Raw genomic sequence first — 9,633 nt, 5'->3', positions numbered from 1 at the left:
GGAAATAGGCTACGTTTTCTCATACAAATACAATACATGTAAATGTAGAATTGGCCTTCATTCTCGTATTTTTCAATCAGTGAATTGAAAATTTCTCCTCACTGAAGCTGATGAAATTTAAATGTCTGTGCTAATATATTACTTTTGACGTTTTGTCTTAAATTTACCAATGACGCACTGACAGGGGGCGGGGCTTGATTAGGGGGCCAGGTACCTTTACGTCAGAAGAGCGTAAAGGTACTTTTCGCGGCCATTTTGAGCTGACATTTGGGGTTTAACCTAAACTAGCTGGGGGCCCTATAGCATAAACCATGACTGTCTACCTCCCCGACCTAACAAGAAATTATCTCAAGGTTGTTTTCTGGCTTCGGACTAAGTTTATCCATAAAACTTGAAGGACGACACACCTGTTTGGGCCTGCTGCTAAAACTGCGACATTAGCCAACTTCAGGTAAACCACGAATTTCCATATAGCCCAGCAGAAACTTACACTTAATTAAAACACTGAACACTTGAGGCTCTTAGGTTATACGCAGCTCTTTCTATTATTTCCACCATGGGATACCAGATGTTTTCATTAAATATGATTGCACACAGTGAAATTACAAATCAGGGCTGCATTTACAATTCTTCAGAGCAATTCAGTGAGTGTAGAGATACACAAAAATATTGCACATTGAAGTGTTGCTGGGTGTAATACACATGAATGGCCGGTAGAGGGAGGTAGAAGCACACTAATGAAACACAGCCCGTGTATTTATTAGATTGGATCAATTTGGGCAGTGCTCATACTACTCTAAATTGTCTGTATGATTATTAATCTGTGAATGTGTTAATTTAGAAAAATGTGTTTTGTGGATATGGATATGCTTTGACAATTAAACTACAGTTATTTTCAACCCATACCAACATGTCAGTACAATTCAATTTTTTATTTTTTTTATTTTTTGACACAGAACATATTAGATCATTTCTATATAATTTCTAAATAATAATATCTTTGTTGTATCAGATTATTCAGGTGTGTTAAAAACTTACCTTTCAACCTTTAACATAGTACTATAAACAGAACACTTTTTAAGGGGTGTAACGTGCATTGTTTGACACTGTAATATGTTTAATTTTGTCAAATCTGTCTATTTATTTAATTAGTTGAGTTTTTTTTTTTCAAGAGATGGATATATCTTTTAGCATCAAAGTCTTTCAGTTATTTAATGACAGACTGACACCCTTATCAGTCATAACCTGGATTTAAAAGGTCTGATCATAAGGGTTTCCTCTTTTTTGACAAAAAGCAGAAGCAAATTCAGATAAACAGATAAACAATAAGGATGTGATAAATCTTGTTGTGACTCTACCTCAGAGGCTCACCGTTATGCTGTATTTCCATTTCTACACATGCACACACACATAGTCTTTGGATTGCAACCTTGAAACAGTAATTGATAAATAAAAAACAAATAAATAAAAAGTTATTTTCTCCCTCTGAATTATTTAGATTTGTTTACTGTCAGCGAGTGGAAAATCAAACCCTTTTGTGCACAGTGCAGCAGGCTACTTAGTGAAATGACGGCCTTACAGTTAAACATCCCATACACATTAAAACACATTACAAACCTTGGCAGTTAAAAGGTTTGGTGGACTAGATTGAAGAGACCGTGAGTGTATGGTTGTTGTTCATATAATTGATATCATTATGATGTAAATGTACCAAATTTACAAAATGGCTAGTTTTCATTCGCCGGATTGCGGGATGTGTGTATCTGTTATTGTGTCTCAGCTGTCTGGATTTGCTCATGCGTCAATGAGCATAATTCTTGGGGAGCCACCAGGTTTTTACATATGCATCTGTGTTAGTGCACGTGCATTGCCGTTTATGTGCAAAGTGTGGTTTTTGCCTGCCTGAGTGAGTCCGTTTTTTTTCTAAGTGATCCGCTTGCGCTCCATTACCAGAGCATCATTAAACTGCTGTTGTTGATGCTCGCCCTCCTTCCTTACGGTTTGGCCTTGGATCTCATCCTTTCCCCCGAGCCCTATTACAGTACAGAGCAGTAAGCATTTCCCAAACAAATTAATACCATATCCTGAGTGTACGTAAACTTTCTGGAAGTGTAATATAGACTGGTAATGGTGGCAGTCATTTTTATCTCCTGTGGTTGCAGAACGGATTTCAGTTTATGTTTATGTTTCTGAATGGTTTATAGACACAAGCATGTTAATTCCTGTGACTGTGGCGTCTGCTTTATGGGCTAGATATTGATCAGACGTGCTGTAACCATACCGTCTCGTGTAGCGGCTGCAAATGCAAAACGCTTTCCAATAACTATGAAGGTGATTCAGTTTTGTAAATTACAGTCAGTTGCATTGCAAAAGTGAGCCTACAGTGTATTATAGATTTCATATGAACATGATGTTGGTTGGTCCAGAAAAATAATAGCAGGTTCAGTGTAATTATGAAGAAAGAAATTAGACTGCACCATTTCCAAAAGATGCATTCTTAGGATTGCTGTTGTTAACAATATTGTTTATGAATATTAGCCTATACATTCAAACACGCTATTTTTCACACACATTATTTATGAATAGATTCAAATTCCTCAACTAATTGGCTATTGATTTCTATATCTATCTTTACCTACCTGTGACACACAGGGGAGGTTTTTCAAAAACACACTTGACTCTCCCTGTCTGCCATCTTTGATTCCTGGTGACATAGCAACGTAGGTCTCGACATATGACCTGATGGCTGACCCCAGACTGTCATCTATCATTAATATGACTTTATTTCTAACGTTGTTTTTGTGCCGTCTGACGTCCTGGGGTAAGGTTCCTCCCAGGGTTCCTTACATTTCACCTACCTGACCCCTCACTTCTAAACCTTATACATGCAGCCTGATGTGTGTGGGTGTGTACTCTTCTCTGGTGTGTTTCTTTCCTGGACAGGGTTAAGTGGGTCATGCTTAGGGGACAGGAGATATGTGTGTGGAGAAACCCTCTTTACCTCTTAGCTTTAGGTCGTAGAAAGGCACTGTGTGTGTGTGTTTTAGGGCTATAGGACCTGAAGAGGGGTAATCATGTATAAGTTATGTCAACTAATTAAGACTGGGCCCTAACCTATGGTTGACCCTGAGGAAATAACAATGCACCATCTAAAAGCCTTTGTATCTGTGTACCTGTGGCCTCTTGGCCACACGAGAGTGTTGGATGTCCTGTGTGTGTGTGTGTGTGTGTGTGTGTGTGTGTGTGTGTTCTGGCTGGCTGGTAGTGCAGGGCTACCTTGGTCTGGTAACTGGAGCACAAGGAGAGGAGAAATGAGAGAGCAAAGAGAAAAGGACAGTGAGAGAGTGAAGGAGAAAAGAGAAGGGGTGAAAGAAAGAAAGTACCTCTTCAGTGAAAGAAAGTAAGAGAGAGGCAGAAGCCGGGCCCATGTAATTAGGCCTAAATGAGTTTTCCACTGACTCAGTGGGTCGTGGCGATGCAGCACTGAGACAAAGATAGACTGCAGGTCAGGGAGTCATCGAGTCAGGGAGACAGAGCATGCTGTGGTCATATAAAGAGAGAGGGGGTGCAGTAAGGGATGGTAAAACTGATGGCCTCCTCTGGTCAAGGTTTTTCAGGAGAGATGCACACTTACAGTTTTATTACTTTTTTAACTTTACAACTGTACAAAGAACAATTTTACACATCCACCTCACCAGCTTATGTGGCACTGCATTGGAGAAAAGCCTCCCACAATTCTCTGTTACGGTTACCCCCACACAGGTGATTTCACTTATAGTAGCTGATTAGACTTTAGGCTGTCACTTTTTATTGAAAATTTGAACTAATGTTTGACTAATAGATAAAAAACTAATCTGTTATAACCTGTTAGAATTCAAAATTTTCAGCGCAAGTGCAGCAGGCCGTGCCTTGTACTTCGACATCTGTCTGGATTTTACGCTACAGAGAGCTGCAAGCACTACATGGCCAAAAGTATGTGGACACCTGAACATTACACCCAAATGTGGTAAATGGCTGCATTTATATAATGCTTTTGTCCAAAGCGCTTAACAGTTTTTTTTTCATTCATTCACCCATCCATATACCAATGGCAGCAAGCTACCATGCAAAGTGCTGGCCTGACCATCGGGAGCAATTTGGGGTTCAGTATCTTGCCCAAGGACACTTTGACATGAGGACAGGAAGAGTGGGGGATCAAGCTACTAACCCTGTGATTAGTGGGTGACCCACTCTACGTCCTGAGCCATAGCTGCCTCAGTGTGATTGTTGAACCTCTCATTCCAAAACCATGGGCATTAATATGTTGCTATCAAAGCCTCCAGTCTTCTGGGAAGGATTTTCACAAGCTTTTGGACCCTGGCAGAAGGGATTTACTCCCAGCCACAGCAGCCATAATAGAGTCTGGCACTGATGTTGGGTGATAAGGCCAGGCCCAGAGTCCAAAAAGTGTTTGATGGCATTGAGGTCAAGTCTATTTGCAGGCCAGTCAGGTTCTTGAACACCAAACTCCAATTGTATAAATCTCTACCATGTTTAATCTGTGTAGAATCTATAAAATACAGAATATTTCATCCAACTCCCAATATCTGTATGATATGCATCTGTACTCTGTGTCCTGTAGAGTTTCCCTTCCCCTGAGTGCAGTTATTTAAAAATACCCACAGTGGGACTAAAGTCTATGGCCAACTTTCCCAGTTTCATACAGGCTTTTTGCATGAACACTGAGGAGAAGAGGCATAGGTCCTAGCTGTTATAAGAACAGTTGTGTGTGTGTGTGTGTGTGTGTGTGTGTGTGTATGTGATCTAACTGGTAATTATACCTATAAAGAAGATTATTGCTGCGTTGCTAATGAGGTTTGTCTCACAGGAGCAAAGAGCATAGAGTGTTAACATTACTGCTATTGGGTTACACCTGCCTCTTATACATTTAGCTTAATTTCATTGTGACATAAATCAACTCACGCCAAATAAACTTTTAAACTGAAAGATAGTGAGAGGACGAAAGGGAGAGAGAAAAAAGAAAATCAGTCGGGTAGGTAGTCGGATACAACCTTTCCTGTTTAATGTCTCTCTCTTTCTCTTATATACAGCACATTTGTTAGACAGAATATTGACTTTGGTGGATAAAAACATCTTAGTACCAGTAACAATGCTGATTACCTGCACCTTGAATTGAGAAAAATCACTGACCCTTGGGCTTATTTTCAAAATGCAGTGGACAAACTGGAAAAAGTGTACAGCTGTCGTTTTAAAAGCAAGCCCATTTGTTGATTCTTGCAAAACATGCTCCTTAGACTGATCGTAAAATGTTCAGTGACCGTACTCGATGGCTTAGGCCTGGAGGTATCACTGTTAAAGCCAATAAATAAACCACAACTAGTCCACTTCAGTACCATTGAGCTGGTTTACAGTCCCAAATGGATGAAGTGACAGTCAAGCCCCTGACCAACCAGCTGCTCTCTAAGCCGTGATACTAATGGCAGAGTCGTTCTGGCATTGTCGGTCTTTTTTTTTTTTTTTTTTTAACTCATTTAGTTTGAGATCAGTTTGCCACGAATCAATTCAAGAAGTGTAGCTCAAACACATCATTTAGTCTTATTGGTCACCTGTGAGTTGTACATTATCCCAAAAACGGTTCAACCAACCACAGGCCATTAAGATAAACCAGCAGGAAGCACGTTTGTGGTTGCAATGACATCACCGTCACCCGCTCGTGACCTGCACTCAGGTTGGGTTCAAAAGGTCACTGGACAACAGCAGCGGTCGTTACAGCAGTAAGTTGGTACTATGTGAGCACTCTATGTGGATGGGAAATGTCAGGCTTAGCTGATAGCTTTGCAAAATCTAAATATACTTTCATGCTTTTTATGACATAGTTAATCTTCAAAGTATAAATCATGACAGAGAACCAACCAGCACAACATCAGGTTCATGGAACTGGGACATCTAAATGAAATGAAATGAATGTTATTAATTACACCTGTGTTTTTCCTGCTATGAAATAATACACTATGGTCATGCTACACTGGTTGGCTGCAGTCATTAGCTCAAGGCCAGAAGCCACAGATTAGCAAAATGAACTCCCTTCTATTATTGCTTAATGATACACAGATTATGAATGTGCTAGTTTGTAATTATTAAACATGTAAAACCTCTTATCAAGTAATAATTTTCTAATTAATATAATAATGTTGTTGCATTACGTAGGACTTTAAATCACCTAAACCATTTTGATATGTGTATAAGAGAATAACAAAACCAATAAAACAATAAAAAAGATAAAAAATTAAAATAACTTTCATTTTTTTGAGGATATTCATAGTAAAGGTGATCATAGTCACATCCAGAGTGCTGAAGTGAAAAGAAGCTGCTGATGCATTTCAGCCATCAGAGGACTTTCTAAACTTGCTAAGTAGACTTTTGTGATGATTCCTGTCAAAAAGCATCTTGACTTCATTCAAAGCAGTTGCCACATAGTCTTTAAGGTGGTGTTGCTTCCTTTTCAACCTTTTACAAACACGGTGAGAGATGCTCTTGTTCGACAAACTTTTTTTTAATTGCAATATGATTCACATGAATGTTTGTGTGTGTGTCGAAGTGTGTCCGTCTGTGCACTACGTTGTGTTTTTCAATGTGTAAAATCTATATATACGCTGAATGTTTTCACATGTTATCTTGTTACTATTCTTAGCGATTTGATACTGTAGAGCACACACACACACACACACACACACACACACATTCACACCTTTCCTTTCTTATCCTCACACACACCTCCACACCCCTATCATCCCTCCCCTCCCTCCCCCTACATGCGCTACATGGTGGGGTGTGTGTGGGGTTATGAAAACAGTTAGGCTTAATAATTGATGTTCTGCATTTCAATCAATTTCACCACAGTGTTAGGCTAATTAAGGTTAGCTCCATCCTCCCAGGGGCTGTGTGTGTATGTGTCTGTGTGTGTGCGTGTGTGTGTGTGTGTGTATGTGTGTGTGTGTGTGTGAGAAAGAGAGTGAGTGTGTGAGAGAGACAGTATGTGTGTGTTTGCCTGCTCCCGAGGGCTCCACGCTCCATTTTATATCTCACAATACATGGGAATTCTCTATTTCAGGAACAAGAGATGAGAGATAGTCTCTTTCTCTCTCCCCTCTCTTTCTCTTTCTCTCTCTTTCTCTGGCTCTTTCTCTTGCTCTCTCTCCCTCATTCTCTCTCTCTCTTTCTCGTTCTGTTCCTCCCCTCTCTCTCTCCCCAGGCAGGATCCTAAATGCAATTAACACAGCCGCTTTACTGCCTGCTAATTATTAACACACACACGCATGCACACACCCACCACACACACACACACACACACACACACACACACACACACACACACACACACAGATACAGTAGCTACACACACACACACACAGAGCGGAAATGATTATTTTATGCTGGACTAATTTAAAGTTCATTGACGATTGTTTTAATTAATTAAATAAGAAAAGTACACACTTTAAAAAAAACGTCAGGCTGCCAGGCGGGCACTGCAGGCGTTTGCATATGAAGGTAATAATTATCCTCTGTGTGTGTGTGTGTGTTAGCTTACCTATAACATCGTTTTTGTGTGTGTGTGTGTGTGTGTGTGTGTGTATGTGTATGTGTGCATAGTTCATCCAGCCATACAACCTAAATGTGTGTGTAAGTGTGAGTCTGTGTGTGTGTGTGTGTGTGTGTTGTGAGTCTTTAAACCCTCTCTGCCAGTATTTAACATTAACAGGAATAACTAAGGAGTCCAATTAAGAAGCAGAGACGGCTTTATGTGCAGCAAATTTGTTTCTATTATTAAATAGTCATGGGTGGGCCGTGCTTCCCAGAGGAGGCTGGACCTTGCCTACTGTAGATCAGTTTAATTTGTTTCTGTGTCAGTGATACATTTGGTAAATGCCAAGTACAAATAGTTACATAAACATTATGTTTAGAGGTGCTGGGCCCACATCGGCACAAACCGAACGTTTCTACACTTGACTGCCTTACACTGGTTGAGATCTATTCGACAATTTGCAGGGTTTTTGAAAGTCGGGTGCCAGATGTCAACTCCCAGGTACATGTACCTTCTATAACAATTGGTTCCATTTTGGATAATTTATGTGCTTCATGTATTTTATTGAAGTTGTGTGATGAAGTAGATTTTTTTTTTTTTAATTTATTTTGTTTTCTGTCTTGTTTGGACCTTTTTTCATAGAGGTACACTTTGTCCTCCAGTGGAGTATCAGATAGTGTTATTCAGCACTGTTCTCATTGGTCCAGTCTGGAAACAGATTGATTTTTAATTATGCAGGTTACAACCACCTGTGTGATGGGTGTGTTTATGTATATATTTCTTGTTCCGGTCTGAGGTGCTGACAATACCTGACGAAGATATTTGTGAGAATTTAAATCTTTTAGCTACATGACTACTCTTAAGTCAAATATTTTTTGCAGTATTAGATTTAGAAATAACAAATACAAACATTCCAGAGTAGCCCATGATGCCCACCAAGTACTCATCACTTTCAAAGTAAAATCAGCACAATGTTCATCACATGCAAATGTTTGTAATGTTTGAATGTTAGCAAGTAAAACAACTTGATTTACAGTGTTGCCAAACTAGTCAACTGTAGTGTGGTTTTAGTAGCCTGAAACCTAAGTTTGGGCTACAGGTGGGTAAACTCTATTCTGAGAATAAAAAACTTGAGTCTGCAGTACTGTAGACTATTGAAAAATGACCAGTGGTGATATTTCTTTCCTTTTGAATTTCTTCCCTTCTCTAGATCCCCTTTGATTGTACATCAGTCTTGACAACAGTGTTAGTAACTACAGTGTCAGTGAAGTGGACATAGAAGAAACAGCGAACAAAGAGACATACTCAGAGGTAAGAAGACGGAGATGTAAGATGATTGGATGTGTGCTACGAAGAATTGATCTAGAGCTACCGTTGTGTTTGAAGAGTGTACAGAACCCATGTGTGCCCTCAAGTAACTAGACACCAGGTGTGTTTGTTTAATAACATCAGAGGAATAGGAAAAAAGGAGAACCAAACAAAGGAGACAGAAAGACTGTAATATAACTAAAAGATGAAAGAGAACGAATGAACAGTGAAAGACCTCATATGAACATGTGCACGCTTGCTTGTGGTGGCCCCAGGTGTTAAAGTACACTCCTATTACACTCGGAGTTGTCAGACACAAGGCTGGAGACACTGAGCCACCGTCCATCCACCTCCCCGACCTCCTCCTCTTTTCTGTTCATCTCATTTCATACTCTTTCATTAACCCCTTTTTGTATTCTCTTTTTTGATCCGCTTCCAGCTCACCATGTTCAGTCCATCTCTTCTATTTGATATATTCATGATAAGTAATTAAAATAAATTCTGTACTAGTTTAGTGATGCTGTAGCTCTTTTTTTTAATCATCTCTAACAGTCGTCTCTGAATTAAACCGATGCCCACATGAGAACTCCATGCTTGTGACTCAAGTCTTGACACTTCACAGTATTGTTAAAGTTTTTTAACGTTTCTTTTAAAGTTTTTGTTCTACATTCATACGGGGAGAAATCTGTACATCAAGCAGAAAAAAAGCAGAATGAGCCACAAACATAAGACATGTTTTGTTT

The 9,633-nt window shown here is 39.6% G+C and overlaps 1 protein-coding gene across 1 annotated transcript in view; it reads left to right on the top strand.

Moving 5' to 3' along the window:
- The first annotated feature begins 229 nt into the window (after positions 1–229).
- skor2 (SKI family transcriptional corepressor 2) overlaps positions 230–9,633 on the top strand; it is a 117,318-nt gene continuing 107,914 nt past the window's right edge. Inside the window, exons 1-2 of the mRNA XM_044334255.1 lie at positions 230–451; positions 8,793–8,893. The gene's annotated coding sequence lies outside the window, so the exon portion shown is untranslated. The remainder of the gene's footprint in view (positions 452–8,792; positions 8,894–9,633) is intronic.

The sequence above is a fragment of the Thunnus albacares genome, chromosome 18 (assembly GCF_914725855.1).
Source record: "Thunnus albacares chromosome 18, fThuAlb1.1, whole genome shotgun sequence".
Lineage (NCBI taxonomy): Eukaryota > Metazoa > Chordata > Actinopteri > Scombriformes > Scombridae > Thunnus > Thunnus albacares.
Note: the sequence above shows the minus strand (reverse complement) of the source record. Positions and strands in the feature narration are given on the sequence as shown.